The sequence below is a fragment of the Notamacropus eugenii genome, chromosome 3 (assembly GCF_028372415.1).
Source record: "Notamacropus eugenii isolate mMacEug1 chromosome 3, mMacEug1.pri_v2, whole genome shotgun sequence".
Lineage (NCBI taxonomy): Eukaryota > Metazoa > Chordata > Mammalia > Diprotodontia > Macropodidae > Notamacropus > Notamacropus eugenii.
This window is the reverse complement of record NC_092874.1, coordinates 433,508,393-433,527,377: the sequence shown is the minus strand read 5'-3', so window position 1 is coordinate 433,527,377 and position 18,985 is coordinate 433,508,393. Positions and strand designations below refer to the sequence as shown.

Here is an 18,985-nt window from a genome sequence, read left to right as displayed (position 1 = left end):
CCTGGTTTTCTAAGTGAATTTGACAGTGGGGGGCCTAGGTCTTCTCTGGGCATCCTCAGTGCCACTGTAGTCTTTTCAATGCCGTTGGCTTCCAAAAGCTGCTCAGGACATCTTTGTTCACTAGGAGCCATGGAAGATACTGGGTAGGGCAAACGTCCTTTTCCACTGAAAATATTTACATGCTGCTATCATACTTTAAGGTTTACAAAAATGCTTAAGTCGTTATTGGGTCATTGTTATTGTTCAGTCATGAACCCTTTTGGGGTGTTCTTGGCAAAGACACTGGAGTGGCTTGCCATTTCCTTCTCCAGCTAATTTTACAGGTGAGGAAACTGAGATAAGCAGGGTTAAGTGATTTGCCCAGACTCACACAGTGAGGAAGTATCCAAAGCCAAGTTTGAACTCGGAAAGATGAGTCTGCCCAATGATGTATTCATTGTACTACCCAGCTGCCACCTAAGTGTTAGTATCTATTTTGTAGATAAGGAATCTGGGTGTTATTGTGTTTTTGTTTAGTCCTTCAGTTGTGTCTGACTGTCCTTGACCCTGTGGACCACAGCACACCAATGCTGTGCATGGGGTTTTCTTGGCAAAGACACTGGAGTGGTTTGCCATTTCCTTCTCCGGTGGGGTGAAGCAAACAGGTTAAGTGACTTGCACAAGGTCATACAGCTAGTAAGTGTCTGAGGCTGGATTTGAACTAAACCTTCCTGACTGCAGGCCCAGCACTCCAGCCACCACACCACCTAGCTGCCTTCTGCTGGTAAAACACTCAGAGCCAAAATTTGAACCAGGGGTTCCCAACCCTTAGGCCAGTGCTTTTTGCCTCTTTGTGCCCAGCATCATTCTATCTGGAATGGCATGTCAAGAGTGTTTGCTGGGCAGAAGCAGACTTTCCTCCCCCTCTGCCATATCCATTTCCTCTGAAGCAGCACAGGAAAAGTCACCCAGAATAATGTTTGGATTTAAAACAAAACAAACCAAAAATCAACAACAACAGAAAAAAAACCCTTAGTACGTTTTCTCCCATTTTCTTTGGCCTGTAGTTTCCATTTCACGTTACAAATACTTTCTAGTTTTAAGAGGTGATCTTTTTCTCTTTATAAAAGTTTAATAGTAGTTTCCTTTCCATATTTTTACCCTGTCATTTAAAAATATGCTTATGTGGTTTGAATGCATATTATACAGAAGTTGTTTTCTTTTAAGATGCTAAGATCACAAGACCAGTCGCTTAATTTTTATTTAAAATTTTGACTTGTGTACTTTTGTCTAGGAAAAACTTTCCTCTTAATTTCCCAAAAGTCTGTGCTGGTCCTAATGTCTGCTGTTTGTGATCAGAGTCACAGTAATGATATCTTACAAAAGCCCAAATCAGTTTCTCATGTATATGTTAAAGACAGGTTGAGGTGAATTATTAAAACCTCAGTCTTAATGGCATGTCTCACTGCACGTGCACATGGGGTAGACTTATTGTGTCTGGTAGAGTTCAGCCTTCATTGGTGCTTCCTTCAGCGTTAGTGCCTCTCATTCTTCTAAGAAGATAACATTTGCTTGTTGGTGTAAGTATAGTTCCAAGACTATTGGAATCAAAGCAAAAGGCCTTGGGCTGAGATTGTGACTCTGAGCCTTCGAGGCTGGGTCACTTTGGGTCAGTGGCCAAACACCTCTGAACTTCTGTTCTATTATAGTTAAAGTGGAGATAGTCTGACCTTCACAGCCTGCCTTACAGTTGTGAGGATGTTGTTTTCTGAACCCTAAAACCCAGTGGGAAGGTAAACTCCTATGATTATTTTTTCTTTCCAAGACTTGTGCCTGGTTGTTAAGCCAAGATCTTCAGGCACAGTTTCCTAATAAACTGATTTCAGTTCAACCCAGTTAAAAGGATTTTCTTTAATAGCAATCCTCAAAATTTCTAATTGAGATAGCATTCTTGTTTCTGTGGCTTATGATTCTAGCACAGATGCATAGTGTGAGACTCATTTCTAATTGTATTGTCACAGATCAGGACTTTAGACCTCCTGTATGTAAGGTAGCTAGTATGTTAGACTTTCCTTTACATAGATAGCTGTAGTTTTGAGTGAGATGATATTACTGGTCCCTCTGACTTCGCTTCTCCTTCCTCCTAGCTATCCTTCATACTACTATTGGATATATTTTCCCAAAGTCCTGATAACATCTTGTCATTTTTCTGCTCCATAGCCTCTCAGAGTATCCAGAACAACACTCAACCTCTTCATTCAAATCCCTTCTTAATCTGGTACCTGAAAAGAACCCAGATTTGGAGTCAGATGGTTAAGACTCCAGCTTTGATACTTAAGAACCAGAACTCAAATCCCACCTCTGACCTGACCCTTGTAGCTCTGTTCCTGTGACCTTGACAAAGTCACTTAAGTGCCCTGAGCCTTAATTTCCTCATTTATGAAATGAGGACATTGAACCAGATAGCCTTTCTTAATTTAAATCCATAATTTCATGACCTCAAGAAAAAATGTTGATACTACCAAGGTTTACTTAATACTATTTACTTTAATACTACACCAATCAAATTTTCAAAATGATACTTCAGTTGATAAAATAATAATAAGATTTGGAAAAATAAATGATCTAGATTAGAATATTAAGGAAAACAATGAAAAGAGGAGGGATGAAAGAGAGATAGTACTTCCAGACCTCAAGATTTTGTTATGAAGTAGCTCTCATCAAAACCATCTGGTATTGGTTAAAAAATAGAAAGATAAATCCAAGGAACCAACCAGACAAGGGAGAATCAGAAACAATGGAACTCAGTAACCCGATATTTGATAAACTAGAAAATATAAATCACTCAGGAAAGGACTCTCTGGCTATCTAAAACCTGCTGGATAATCTGGAAAGTAGTCTGGCAGAAATTAGGCTTAGACTAACACTTTATGTGATATTCCATACATAATACATTCTAAATAGATAGGTGACCTTAATATTAAAGATTATACTATAAAAAATTTAGAAGAGAAGCAGGTCATATACCTCTTGCAGCTAAGGGTAAGAGATATATTCTTAGCCAAACAAGAGAAAGAAATAATTACAAAAGATAAAGTAGATAACTTTGATTACATGCAACTGAAAAGCTTCTGCACAAACCAAATTAATGTACCTAGAAAAAGAAAGGAAATGATCCAATGGGGGAGAATCTTTGTATCAAATTTCTCAGATAAGGGTTTGGTATCCAAGATCATAAAAAATGAAAAGATATGTACATTACATGTATATATATGTATATATACACACACATCTATAGATATATACATATGTGTGTATATACACATGTATGTGTATGTGTGTATATATGTATATATACACACATATATCTATAGTGGTCAAAGGATATGAACAGTTTTCAAAAGAAGAATCTCAGACCATAACAAACCTCTGAAAGAATTCTCACTAATAATAAGACAAATGCAAACTCAAACAATCCTGAGGTTGCACCTCATATCGTAGAAATTGACTAAGAATACAAAGGAAGGGAATAGTCAGTGTTGTAGGAGGGGTTGTAGGAAGACAGACACTCCAGGGCATTGCTGTTGGAGCTGCGAATCAGTTCAGCCATTCTGGAAAGCAATCTGCAGTCATACAAATAAAATAACCAAAATGTCCATGCCATTTGCCGAAGATATTCTACAACTGGGCTTATACCCTAAGGAGGCCATTGATAAGAAGAAAGTCCCCATATACACCAAAATATTGGTAGCATTACTTTTTGTGGTAGCAAAGAATTAGAAACAGAGTAGATACTCATTGATTGTAGAATGGCTAAATAAATCTTGGTATATGGATGAAATGTAATATTATTGTGCTATAAGAAATGATGACTCTTATGAATCCAGAGAAGCATGGAAAGATCTACCTATATTGATGCAAAGTGGAGTAAATAGAGCCAGAAAAAACACAATATGCAAAGACTGAAACAGTGTAAATGGAAAGAACAGCCACAAAAAGAAAAAACCAAAAGTAAATGTTGGAAAATTATTTACAAATAAGCATGATTTGAAATAAGAAATATGAGAAGGCACCCCCTGACCCGTTTGCAGAGGTGAGAGGTACACATTTTCAAATTCTTTTAATGTAGTGATTTTTCCCCCTCTTTTTCTTTTTGTCTTTAAAAAAAATTGTACGGTCAAAAGGCTCTCTGAAAAGGAATTGGGGGAGAGATACTGGGGGGAAAATATAGTGATGTCAAAAAGCAAAAGGTCAATAAAATCTTTCTTTAAAGAGAAGAAAATAAGACATTTGTAAAAGTGACAACATTGAACGGAATGATCTCACAATCTTCTTACAGCTCTAAATTCTATATTCCTCTGTTTTTATGTTTCTATCCATCTGTGCCTGCCCTGATTCCTTATAAGCACCCTCAGCAAACAGCTATGTCATGCCAACCAGTCTTGCTGGGCTTTATTTTTCTCATCTATAAAGTGAAGAGCTTGAACCATAATTACCTTACATCACTGACATTCTATGATTCCTGATGCCATGCCTTTGCTCATGCTGTTCCCTCTGCCTAGAACTTCCACAGCTTCCCATCCTTCAAATCCAAATCAAATCCTTTCTCTTTCCATGAGGTCTTCATCCAGCTAATCCTGTCTCGATTCTCCTCTACCTTCTGCTTCCTGACTGCTTTAGCAATTATCTGTATTATCATACATTTTCTTGTGCCCTTTCTTACCTTTTTAGCTTATTTATGCATCAAACACTTATTATATGACTACCCAGTAGGTAGTGTGGTGCTTTGTGTAGCTGTCCCCAAGCAGAATGAGAGCTACATAAACTTCAGTGTTTTCCTGTTATCTCCAGGTTCAGATATCAACTTCTCTGTTTGGTCTTCTCAGCCCTTTGTAGCCTGGTTCCAGACTCTCCTTCCAGCCCTCATTCTTTGCTTCATTTCTCCTCTCATGCCTCCTTGCCCCTCTGTCTCTCAGTTCCCTCAAAGCCCAGCTCAGGTGCTACCTTCATCAGGAAGTCTTTCCTGGGCCTTCCAGCTGCTGATGCCAACTCTCAAAATTACTTTCTATATTTATTTTGAATATTTTTATAGATACTGAAACGTGTATATGTGGTTTCCCTCAGCAGAATGGAAACTCATTGAGGAGCAAGGACTATTCCATTTTTGTCTTTATAACCCTAACACCCTAGCACATAGTAGGCACTTAGTAAATGCTTATTGATAGATAGAGCCCTTCAGGGCATTGGCCACACCTTAAATTTCTTTCTTGTTTCCCTGCAGTACCTAGGACAGTGCATTGCCCTCTAATAGGTGTACGATCAGTAAATACATCTTGAGTGAAAGAACCACCTTATTATTGATGGTAGTACAAGTTGTTAGAACCTCTTATTTTCCCATGGGTACACATGGATGCTTCACTGGACCCATGACCCTCTCTTGTGTGAGTATCCCTCTCTCTGGTGTGAATCACAATCGAGCTGTGCCTTGTCCTCCTGAATAGGTGCTAGTTGTGTTGCTCTGTGAATTCTCTCTAGAGGACTTACCTCCCCTGTGAGCCAGTGACCTTCTTCTAGATCTTTTAATACTTTGTGGATAGAAGTGAAAAGCACCTAGAGTGTTTCTCTCTTATCCCTTCCTTTTGGCTACATCCCTCCTACCTCCTTTTCTGTTTGCAGATGTCCTTGATGTCTGTTATGTCATTTCTTTTGCCCAAGTCATCATTGGGGTAGCCAGCTTACCCCCACTGGGTTCAGATGGATCATTAACCAAATCAGATTGCTCTCCATCACTGGAACAGTCCGAGCAGGGCCAGGGTAACCTTCATGGGTATGTTGTAAGGGGACTTGAACTAAATGACTTCTGAGATCCCTTCCAACATGAGATTCTGTGGTTCTATGTCAGTCCCATATTGTAAAAACTGAATATAATAGTTTATATATTAAGGTTCGAGATGAAGTATCTTTTAATAATGTCTACCCCAACATAAGAAAAAATAGAAATATGCTGGGGTGGGGAGGAGAGAAAGGGTAGTCTCCAAATGCCATGTGCTGTGTTCAGTTTCACAATTAGGCCGTAATTGTGTAAATTAGATCAGACGCCTCGAGGGCACTGCTTAGGATTCCCCCCTCCCGTGGCTTGTTTGTGGCACTCTCGCTTAAACGTTCCCTGCCTCTGACATTAATCTTTTCAAGACCCAGCAACCCTGTTGTGCATTCTCAATGTTCCCTGCTATGACAGCCCCTCGCATGTAGCCCCATTTTGGCATTGGCTCCCGGGGGAGTTTATGAGGGTGTTTTCAAAGTTATGTTGACTACTTTGGGCATGTGGGATGGCCTGCAGAGGAGAAAGAGGAGTAGGTTTCCTGTTTTCACTATGACTCAGACCTCAGGGAGAGATTTTCTTTGGAAGAGCCTTGATAAATAGCTTGTTTACCTTTGCACCGGAAAGAATCACCTACTGCCTCTCTACCACTTCCCACCACCTCCAGCTAAAGTTGGAGTCAGGAAATAAGAATTCTGAGTCATCCAGGGCCTTCTGTGTTGTACAAATAGCAGGGCTGGTGGAATAGGTGATGATCTGTGTGGTCTATTTTGAGGGGCCCCAGGAAGATCCAGAAATAATGTCCCCACTTCCCATTACAGTTGCTGAAATTCAACCATTAGAGATTCATTACTTTGAGTTCCTTTCTAGTGGGCTCTGTTTTAAAAGTGCAAAATACTCTTAGGAAGGTTAACAAATTCACCCTGAAGTGTTAGTGATTCATCATAGACTCCCTGAATGCCAGAGCTAGAAATAACCTTATAAGTGGTTTAGTCCAATCCCCTCATTTTGTAGATATTCAGTGACTTACCTAAGGTCATACAGACGGTTAATGTTAATCTCTTGACATACAGACCAGCACAAAGCATCTTGGAGCATAATGAATGTAGATATAGGAAGAGAAAACAGGTCAGAAAAAGGAAAGGAGGCAGTTACTTTGAAAACCCATTTTGCTTTCAGCATTTTATCCCAGACAACAATCCAAGACAGCTCCAGAGGACTCATAATGAAAAATGTTATCTACCTCCTGAGAGAGAACTGATGGATTTTGAGGCCAGATTGAGTGCAGACTTTTTTCACCTTCTTTTGTGTGTGTGTTTTCTTATTGCATGGCTAATATGGAAACATGTTTTGCATGATTTCACATGTATAATTGATATACTGTTTGCCTTTTTGAGGGGTTGGGAGGGTGGGAGAAAATTTGGAGTTCAAGTTTTTTTAAATGAACATTAAAATTTTTTAAAATGTAATTGGGAAATATTTAACAAAATAAATAAAGACTATATTTTAAAAAAAATAAAAATAATTTTGCCCCAGGCCAATTTCCAGAGGAGGAAAATAGATTCCAGAGGATGATGCAAGCCCAAGGTCACACAGAGAATCAACAGTAGAGACTGTGCTAGTACCCTTTTATCCTGATTCCTGGTCTTGTTGTTGTTTTGTGTCACACCACACTGCCCTAAAGTACAGTCAGAGCTCAGTCATTCAGATACTGTTCACAGTATCTGCTGACATAATAGCTGCTCGGTAGTAGCTGGTTGAAAGAATATACATGGATCCCAAGGTCCCTTATCTAGCAACCAGAAAGAAACAAAAATGGTCTCTAAGATACTGAAATAGATGCAGCAAAGTCATCATCTTCAACACAGATACACTGAAGCTGTCTCTTTTCTCATAGGACAGCTTTTTATGTACTTGGCCTAATTACTGTTATTTTATAAAGTTTTAATAAACGAGGATAGCCAGTTTTTCCACCCTCCAAAAGTTAGAAGCAGTAAATTAGGGATGTTGCCAGATGCAGTCACACTGACAATAACATGACAATAACAGTACCCAACCAACGGCAAGAGACAAGAAAACAAACCACCGCAAAAAAAAACCAGACTCGGAAACCCAAATAAAGCACAACAAGTTAGACAATTTATCATGGAAGCAAAAACACCTACCACACACCTCAGCAGACAGTGGGGACATCATTGTCTTATGTATTGTATTATGACCCTCCCTAAACAATAATTAATGCTTACATTAAATTGAGTATTCTTTGTTAAAGAGGGCAGGGAATGGGAAACAACGTATATGCATCTGAGTTAATACATAATACACACAAGACAATTTTGAAGGAGGGATCCTAGGATCTAGGACATCAGGATGAGCTTCATGTAGGAGGTGGCATCTTAGCTCAGCTTTGAAGGAAGCTAGAGATTCTATGGATGTCATGTATAGAGAACAAGTGGGTGAATTTGGCTTGAATGGTGAGTGTTCGAAGGTTTATAATATGTAATAAGCCTGGAAAGGTGTGCCAAAGACAGTGTGAAGGCTTTAAATGCCAAACTGGGGAGTTTGGTTTTTCCTAGTGGCAATAGGGAGTCACTGGAGCTTATTGAAGAGGGTAGAGTCATGGTCAGAACTGTGGTTAAGGCATATCACTCTGGTGGCCATATAGAGGTATTAGAGACTGCAAACAGGAAGACCAGTTAGGATCCTATTCATTGCCATAGTCCAGGAAAGAAAAAGGGAAGGGAATTGAATGGCAGGCAAGGAAAGGGAAGGGAAGAGGAGGGAGGGGAAGAAAAGGGAACACAAGAGAAGGGAAGGAAAAGGAAGAGAAGGGGAAGGAAAGGCAAGGGAAGGAAGGGAGAGGGAAGGGAAGGGGAAGGCAAGGGAGATTCTGAACTAGGCTGGTAACTGTGTGAGTGAGGGTACAGATGGGAGAAATGTTCACAGGATTGTATGTCTGGAAGTGAAAAGAACTTAGAGGTCATCGAGTTCAGTTTCTTCTTTTTACAGATGAGGAAACTAATGCCTAGGGAAGCTGAGTGACTTCCTTAGGGTAATATAGGTCGTTAATGGCAGAGCTAAGATTGAAGCTCCAGTTCTTGGACTCCCAATATCAATAAGACTTAGCAACTGACTGGACATTGGGAATGAGGGAGAATCAGGCTTCCAAGAAAGTACCAAGGCTGTGAATGTAGGGGACTGGAAGGAAAGTGATCACCTCAGTAGAAATGAGGAAGTTTAGAAGAGGAATGATTTGCAGGGAACAATAATAAGTTCTGTTTTGGTCTTGTTGAGTTTGAGATGTCTGCAGGGTATTAAAGCCTAAGACTGCATTAAGATCTTTGAGACACCCTGTATATGCTTAATAACATTAATCATCGTAAAGTACAAAAAAAAAAAAAAAAAAGAGGGCAGGGAGGTGCAAAATACTTCTTAGAAAGATTTCCATTCCAAAAGGTTAACATTTTAAAACATTTGGGCACTCACTGTAATACAGTACAACAAATTGAGTAAGCACCTACTGTGTACCAAGCAAGCCCTGTTCTTTGCATTAAGGTAGATGCATATAAGATATTGTTCCTCCCTTCAAGGCTCTTGTTGTCTGGTAGGGGAATAAGACAAGTAACAGATATCTGCAGTGTACTTTAAAGGGTAAGTTTTAGTTACCTAGAAAACTTATATGTGTAGAAAACTGCCTTCATTCTGGACACAGTCCAACAAATGGGGTGTTATGGGACCCATATTATCAAACAGGATTTGCTGCATACTAACTAGATTTAGTAACTTTAGTTAGTCCTGTGTAGAATTTATTATAAAGGAAATTGAAGTTCTGGTTCATAGTTTAATTGAGGTAAGGAATGGGGAGGAGGGAAGGGGGCAAAATCAGAAAGTGCTAGAGTTGAAAGAAACCCATGAACTTAAGAGTCTCAGAGCTGGAAGGAATCTTACAGAAAACAGAATGCCAGGACAAGAAGGGACCTTAGAATCTATCATGTCAGAGCTGGAAAGAGCCTTGAAGATCAGAAGATCTAGTCCAAGCCTTCATTTTACAATGGAGGAAATTAGGAACCCCTCCCCCCAAAAATAATGTAACTTGCATTGAAAGTCACATGATTAGTTAAGTGTCTTCACCCTGGGCAATGTGAAAAACACATGATAAAATGTGTAGCATACATCGCCTAAGCAGTTATAGCTGTAGAAGTAACTAGAAGGGCCATGCAAAATCTTAGCATCATCAGTGTAAAATTGTAAGATATTTTAGAAATCATCTAGTTCAAGCCCTCATTTTTGATCAGAGATGTTAAAAGTTACTCTCCCAAGTTCATTCGTAGAAAATTATATGGCTGGAATATGAATCCAGGTCCTCTGGTCAGAGAGAAGTGTGTGTTCTTTCTGCTGCACCAGGGTAATTAAATAGAATCTTGAAATCTGGAAAGCCTGTGAAGAAATGCTTATTTTTATTGGCTCTGTAATAGGAAAACACATTGATTTAAAGCACTTGTCTGCAGGAACATAGTGCAACAAGGCAGGAAAACAATAAAATATTTATATAAGATACTTTCTAACTCTTGAGTCCTTCTACATGTCTACGATTTCTTCTCTTTTGTGCCACCAAAGAAATGTGCTCTTTCTATAAACTGACCTTTTTGCATAAGAGCCCTGAAATGAAGCATCAGCTTCAGGTCAGTGAACTATACAGGGTAGTAAGAATAGAAAGCTGTTGACGCAGATGTATTTATTGGCTTTCTCTTGGCCAGGGTCCATGGGGTAGGGACCTTTTATTTTTTCTGAGGAATGACTTAAGCACTACATTATAATGGTCTTAAACACTGGACGTAGAGTCAGGAGACCTGGGCTATGGTCCCAATTCTACTGCTAGACTCTTAGCATGACCTTAGATAAATCACTCCCTTCTTTGGGTGAAGTCTCAGTTTTCTTGTATATAAAAATGAAGGGGTTGGACTCGGTGAACTGTAAGATCTCTTATAACTCTGAGATTCAATCATTTTATTTTTTTATATATGTGTATATATATATATGTACACATAGACATAGATGTTGACATATAATTGTAACAGACAAGGCCTCTGAATGTACTACCCAAGTCCCCCTTCTCACTGGGACTCCAGAAGCTGGCCTCTCTCCCCTCAAAGTACTAGAAGTAACCGACAATTGATAGAACTAGGTGGGATATTAGGACTTGGCTCTCATTGCATTTGAATAGATAGTTCTAGATATTTTAGGGTCTTTTCTTTTCCCATTTCTTACATAGCTCTTTGTGTTGCTGGGTTATGAGTACACTGAATAAATTGCTAGGTGTCTTTCTGTTTCAGTACTGTGGTGATTGATGAAAGCTGGTTATTAAGGAGCAGCACATTGGTTTACAACATCATTAGATCTTAATGCAGTTACACTGGGCTGTGTTCATTGTAGTGAGGACCGTGTTCCAGATTTGTGGCACTGGGTCACCAGACCCAGATGATATTGCTTTGGAGAGATGAGCAAATACTTTGAAATCTCTCAGGCTAAAGTAGAGCAATGGGAAATCCAGGAGGTAACAAAAAACAGAGCTTACTCTGTCAAGATTCAATAGAAAATAGTTTGAGTGAGCATTCAAAGGGCAGACTTAATTATTTATTCTTTCTCTATTCATTTTGTTATCCTGGGGTCAAACCACAAAGAAATAGCAACAGACACGTTTTCTGTCCCCATAGAGTTGTGTCTTTAGTGATATCAAAACAGGAAAATGGGCACCTGGAGCACACTATGAGGATAATTAAATATCCTCCCCTGCACTGGCCTTTGTTCTGTTTTGTGACAAAAGAAAGGGTTTTGAGGGAGAAATACAAATCTGTGGACCTTCAAGTTCAGTTCTGGCACCACAGATACTTGAAAAGCCAAGATAAAAGGACTCTTTGTATTAACTGCAGTGTTTCAATTTAACAAACCTATTAAGTACCTACTATGTGCTAAGCACTGGGCATCCAGGCAAAAACGACCTTATTTAGCTTACATTCTATTACTGAAGGAAATCAATTCCATACACAAATAAGCAGAATTTGAGGGAAATCGAGGTGGGGAAAAACAGTAACAACATGGGGAAGAGAGGTGGCATTGATAGCTTAATAGACACCTGAATTAAGCCTTAAAGGATTCTAAGAAGTGACTATAAAGAAGGAGTACCTTTCAGGCATGTGGAATAGTCTGTGCATATTCGGCAAGGCAGGCAATGGGAATATTGAATTTAGGGAGCAGCCAGGAGGTCAGTTTGACTATAATATAGAGTGTATGGAGATATGTAATATTGTAATGTCATAAAATATAATAAACCTGCACAGGTAGAGTGGAGCCTCATTTACTCTGGGAACTAGAGAGGTCTCCTAAAGACGTTGGATCAGGGGAGTGACACTGACCTGACATGTCCTGTGGATATGAATTTGGCAGATAGGTAGAAACGAGGAAAAAGATGAAGTAGGGTGACAAATTAGGCTGTTTTATGATAACTCAGACAAGAGGTACCGAGTGAAGGAGATTTCTGAAGAATAGAGCTGTGGAGGTAGGGAGATGAGATACGTGAGAGATGTGCAGTTAAAACTGATGACATTTAGCAATGAATATGCCATCCCCGTGGTGGAATCCTTCATTGCTGCCTCTCAGAAGTACTGACTTTCTTCAAAATTCAAGTACCACTTTCTACAACTCCCAATGCACTCCTTCCTCCAGTTACTTTGTGTTCATTTTGAGATACATGAGGGGAGGGACATGTACCAAAATATGGAGAGCAGTACTTTTTGTGGTAGCAAAGAACTGCTAACAAGGCAGGTGTTTATCAACTGAGGAATGATTGGGGGAAATGGTGGCCTGTGAAAGGAATATTCTTATACTGCAAGAATTGATGCATTTGGGAAATTCAGTGATGCTTGGGAAGCCTTGTGTGCAGAATGATACAAGCAGAACTGAGGGAACAACATCACTGGTGACCTCAGCGGTGTAAAGGAAAACACTATGATCAACGTATCCATTTATTTTGCTCCACTCTGTTTCTTTGTTACAAGAGAGAGTTTTGATGGAGAAGTTGATTTTAATGTAAAAAAGAAAAGAAGCACCAAGAAAACATTTCTTTTTAAATAGAGGCTCTCTGTTGTGAACAGTCTTGCTTCCTCAAATCTATCCCCAAGAACTCTTATTCATGTTAACCCATCCTTTCCTCCTGAGTGTGAGGAGGTGGTAGCCTTTACCTTTGCACTCAACCCCATCAAACTCCCATCTAGTGATCATTCTCATTCTCATCTTCAATCTTTCCCTATTACTCACTTTCTCTCTTGTCTACATGTATACTTAGACCTGTATCATTCCTTTTTTTTTTTAAAAAAAAGTCCTGGATGGAATGGCAGCTTGCATTGTTACGTATATCTGTGTCAAGTAAGGGTTTTGCCTGTCCAAGATGTATGTATTGATGGGACAATTTTATAGGTTGTCCATCCAGTTGTCCAATATAGTATGGGCAGTAAGCAGACTTCTTTATCCATTTCTTTTTTTTCCTATGTATAATCACATGACAGTGATTCTATTTTCAGCATATTATCATCCAGAAGCACCTGGAGGACCCCACCATCTCAGGGAGGAAGTGTTTTTCCATTTGCACTTCAAAAGAGATAAAAGTAAACAGAAGAAAATAATTCTATCTTACATTTTACTTTTCAGAATATTACTTTGATCCTCAAAATATCTCTGTGAGGTAGATTGAGCAAATGTGATTATCCTCCTTTTATAGATGAGGAAAGTGAGGCACAGAAAGACCAAGTGGTTTGACCTTGGTCACATGGACAATGATAGCGTTGCAAGTAGATGTCAGATTTTCCGATTCCTCATCTAAATGTTTTTTCACTGTATCATTCTGTATTCAGTGCTCATAAGAGTGGTAAAGAGAGTCACTAACAAGAGACTACCAGCCCCAGTGGGTGAGCTTGCTCCTTTCTGGGAAAGTCACCACCATAATGTAATCAGGGGTCACCACACTCCTTGGGTGTCCCTTCCGATTCCTTCAGTCCCTTCTCTTTTTTTCGTGGTAATAATTTGTCAGTGAAATGTTTTCCTGATTATTAGATGGTGGTATCCCCTCACCTAAACCCATAGACAGCTTATAAGGCCTTGGGGACTACCCTAGAGATCCAGGGCAGGACCACAGAGCCTATCTATACCCACTCTGAGAAGTCTGTTTCCACCTTCAGTTAGTGTAGAAGGATCATGGGAGCCCTGAGATCACAGGACCATTTCAGGTTCCCTCTGAAGCTTTGGGGAATGTGTAAATAGGTTTATGTCTTTTTTGGAGGCCTGCCCCAGACTGGAACCTGAATGGGCACCATGGGAAATCTAGAGCAGATTTCCATTCAGATACAGCTTGACCTCTGAAGCATCCTCCAACTGTTAAGATTCTGAGTCACTTAAAAATATATATATGAGTATTGAATGTTGTCATTATATAAAGCTATGGAGATACGGATCCTACCCTCAAAGAGCTGATAGCCTATTGGAACATAAACATAAAAAGTTAACAGTATAGGATAAATACTAGAGGAGTTTTGCAAATGCCATACTATTCAGAGGCCCAGCAATACAACATGAGAATATAAGCTAGAACCCAGGGCCTGGGGCTTAACTATTGAGCATTATAGCTTCTTCTTAGCAAAGTGGCCTTTTGTTGTTCACAGGGCAGAGATAGGCTCTATGAATCACTGGGTCATAGCAACAAGAATCCTCTTCTCCAAACTTGGCAAAATGGCAAGTTGTAGATGGATGAATTCCCAGGAAACTCAACAGGGATCCTTAATGCTTCACCTTACACAGAGCTGATATTTGTCATCATCATTTTAATCATCATTGCTCATGTGTGTAGAACTCTTTAATGTCTACAGAGCACTTTGCAGACGTGATCTCGTTTGGTCCTCACTACAAGCCTGTGGGAGCTTTCTCCCAATCCTGCTCAATACTACTGCCTCAGTAACTCTGGTTTCTCCCATGTAAGAAAGTCTTTACATCACAGGGTTTTGACTATCTGGTCAGGTTTGAGTGATTTGTGCATGTTGGTTCACTGCTAGAAATAATTCCCACTGAGGTATCTTCACTTGGGAAATTGTCCTTCAGAACCAGTTCTTTCCATATAGTGGGTGCTTGCTTACTTTCTAACAACAAACAAAATGTTTATTGAATTGAGTTGAACAGAAAGGAAATAATGAGCCTGTATGGAAACATGAGCATTTGGACTTGGAAAAAAAATTCTGATCCTGTTTTCAGTTTCAAGTAGACATAAAAATGCGTAATTCATGGGTTGATTTTTTTGTTGTTTTAATTTGTAAGTTAACTTCATAGTAATTTTACTAATCAATGTATAGGGTATCTCATAATACTTGATCTAGGGATTCTCATGTTACTCATGAAATTATTTTCTCTGTGGTTTAAGGGAGACTTTCTCAGTGAAGTAGAGGGGTTACCTTGACATCATTCTTATTTCGAATGAGACCTTCTTGGGTGTTTGAGCAGTCTCATTTGGTGTGGAGGTCTTTCCGGCTTTTCCTCATATCCCTGCTCAGTGTGTTCCCAATAACACCACATCTTCTTGGAGCTGGTCTGAACTCTTGGCTAATGACTTTTGTCCCACTTCGAGAGAATCATTCCTTCAGTCTAAAACTGTGCTTATGGCTGAAATGTAACTGCTCTCATAGATGATATATATGAAGCAGGGAATTGGACCACCTTGGGAATATCACTTTGACAGCTGAGTGGAGTTGTCAGTGTTTATTAGAGCCTTTCCCATGGTAGGATTTGAGACTAGAAGAACAGAGAAAATCTGAAGACACTAGATCCCTAAAGGTGTTGGACAGATAGACTTCACCTTTACCATTTCCCAACCACAGGGTAGGGCAACAAAGAATGAATTAGTTGATTTTTTTCTTTTTTAGTAAAATGATTGTGGAGGCAGGTCTCAGGAAACAGTACAATAGGGCAACCCTGGGCCTTGAGACTGATACATAATGAAATGGGAACTTTGAACGGAGAAAAATGGAGTTGCAGACTCCCAAAGACTTCTTTAAAGCCTGAGAGAGGTATTGTGGTTATCATCACCATCATTGCTCTCATCGTCTGTGTGATGGAGTTCTGTTAGAAATGATTCAGGGATGAGTCACTATCCTCACGTTGTTCTTGGTTCAGTATTTGGGGGCCTATTGGACAAGCTGATAAAATGATCGCTTTTTGTAGTTGAATCAAAATATTGGGACATAAGTATGTAAGTTCGCCTTCTGTAGACACACTGAAAGAATCCTTAGGACACCAACAGAAGACTGACTGACAGATCTCTCATCTTGTTCCCGTGTAGTTTTGATTTCTTTCCCTACATCTCTATGTTTTGAGAGATCAATATATTTTCATTCTATATAGTTTGAAGATTGTCCTGCTACCACTACTACTAACTACTTTATACTGCTAATACTATTACCGTTGCTTCTGGAAGTTACATTTGCATAGTACTTTACAGTTTATACGATGATTTCCACACTGTCGTGTGGGCTAAGAATCACAAATAAGGAAATGGAAGCCCAGAGACGCTGATTTCCCTGTAGTCTGTAACAAGGCAGTGCTGGAGTCAGGACTCAGGTCTTTTAACGTCCCAGTTCAGTGTTCTTCCTACCGTAGACCTTTGTTTCTCCATTATAATTTCACAAATGTGTTTACGAGGTATTTACACTAACATTTGTTGTGCTTTACATTGCTGTGTCATTCCGTTCTTCAGTAAGAATTTATTAAGCAGTTACTCTGTGCCTGGTCTGTGCTAAGCCCAAGACATTCCGTTTTGGTGTTAAGGAATTGGCTTTAGGATTCCCCTCATTTCCTATACTTAATCCTGTGCCATACTTAACTTGGATGCTGTATATTTAAGGTTTGGGCCAGTCAACAAGCATTATGATGTTCTTACTCTACCAGTTGCTGCGAATTCAAAGAAAGCCAAAAAACAAAAATAAAAAAGACCCCGTTGTCCCTGCCCTCCAGAACTTTACATTCTAGTGGAGGAGACATGTAAATAACTACGAAGGTACAAGATATACACAGGATAAATGAAAGGTAATTTCAAAGGGAAAGCACTGAAAGCCTGGGGGACTAAGAAAGACTTCCTGCAGATGGAGGGGTTTGAGCTGAGGACTGGAAGAAACCAAGGACACTATGAGGAGGAGAGCATTCCTGACCTGGAGGACAGCCTTGGGGAAGGCACCAAGGTGGGAAATAGAGTGCTAGGTTTGGGAGCTGCAAGTTGGTCAGTTTGTTTGAAATGTAGAATGTGCAAATAGAATCGATGTGCCTTAAGTCTGAAAAGCTAGACCAGATTGTAAAAGGCTTTAAATGTTGAGCTAAGGAGTTTATATTTTATTTATCTTAGGAGCATTTGGGAGCTACTGAAAATTCATGAATACAAGAAGAATGTGTTCAGAATTAGACTGTAAGATTATTTTGGCAGCTACATGAAGGGTGGCTCAGAGGGGGAAAACACTGGAAAGCAGGAACACTAATTAAGGATTTGTTCTAATAGTCCAGGCAAGAGATAGTGAGGGCCTGAACTAGGGTGGGGGCTGTGTCAGGGGAAGGGGAAGGCATGAATGTGAGAATGGTTGTAGGACAAGAATGAACAGCACTTGGCAAGTGATTGAATTCTATGGGTGGGAAAGATGATTCAGGTTACAGACCTGGGTTAATAGGAGGAGGATGGAATCCTCAACAAAAAAACCAGAGAAGTTTGGAAGAGGGTCCCGTTGAGAGAAGACAATTTACTAAATGCCTACTGTGTTCAAGGAACTGGGACAGATGCTAGAGGTACAGAGATAAAAATGCTCTCAGGGTCCCCAATCTCAGGGAGCTTACATGCTACTGGAACACTGTCCCTTCTATATGGTATACTTTCACATATTATTGATTGGTTAATTGATCATAGATTGTTCATTAAGAATTAAATTTTTCTTTCCATTCTAATATCTGATATTTTTATAGTGCTTTCAGGTTTGCAAAACATTTATCCACATATCATTGGAGGGCCACCAAACCTTGTGATAAAGCTACTTTTCTAGTTTATAGTTGAGGAAATTGAATCTTAAAAGAAGCTAAGGGACCCTGCCAATGATTTTACAAACTTTGTAATAGGAAAAGTAGATTTTGAGGTCATAATATTTCCCATGAGACTATATTGACAATATAATAATGAGTCACCAGGAAAATATGATTCAGTTAATTGGAATTCATTTTAAAGCCAACTTTTTAGGACTCCATCTGTTTCATAAAGTGTGGTCCATCTGTATGTACAGTTCAGATCACGTCATTACCAGTATCACCCTTAACTTGGGTTAACTTTGAAGTATATTTTGAATATCTCTCCCATAAATCAGACAGCTAGTGTCACATTCTTTAGGGGATTATGCACAAGGTCTTATGATTCAGCACAGGGATTTTGATAATGATCTTGGACATATGATAAAAATAGGTTTTACCAGAGGTTATTTTTATAAGTGAAGCTTTCTAAGTTCATTTTCTTTGAACTTAGACTTTTGACTTCTTATTCCATGATCCCTTTTTATCCTTCTGTCATGAGAGTTCTTTTCTTTACTAGATCTATAAAAGACCTTTCTCTTCCTCCTCTCCCTTTCCAAACCTGTGTTTTTTTTTTTTAATTTTTATTTTTTTAGACAGGGTTTCCCTATTTCTACCAGGCTAGAAGTACAGCAACCACTCATGAACCCGGGCCCACTACTAATGAGCACAGAAGCCTTGACTGCTCTGCCTACAATCCTGGCCTGGTTACCCCTTCTTTAGGCAGCCTAATGGCCCCCTGCACCCAGGGGTTCACCAATTGGTGCTAGACTTCCAATGTGCAGACATCCAATCCACTTAAGCTACAGTGGTGCAGCACAGAACTCCCAGACTCGGGCAGTCTTCCAGCCTCAACTTCCTCAGGACAAGGGACCACAGGCGGGTGCTATCTGCCATACTTGGCTTTCTCTCCCTTTTCTGAAACTGCTGAGGGGCATTTCCAAGCTGCCACATTGCCTTGCTCATCTTTTATCAACCATTAAGAAGTGCCAGTCCCAACTGGCAGATGTCTTAGTTGAACGGCCCCAAGCACTATCTTCCCCTTTACCTGGAGAA

General features: G+C 39.7%; 1 protein-coding gene across 5 annotated transcripts in view; it reads left to right on the top strand.

Annotated features, from left to right (window-relative positions):
- Positions 1–18,985, top strand: part of ATG7 (autophagy related 7) — a 242,198-nt gene that overhangs the window by 160,052 nt on the left and 63,161 nt on the right. The gene's annotated exons all lie outside the window — the stretch shown is intronic.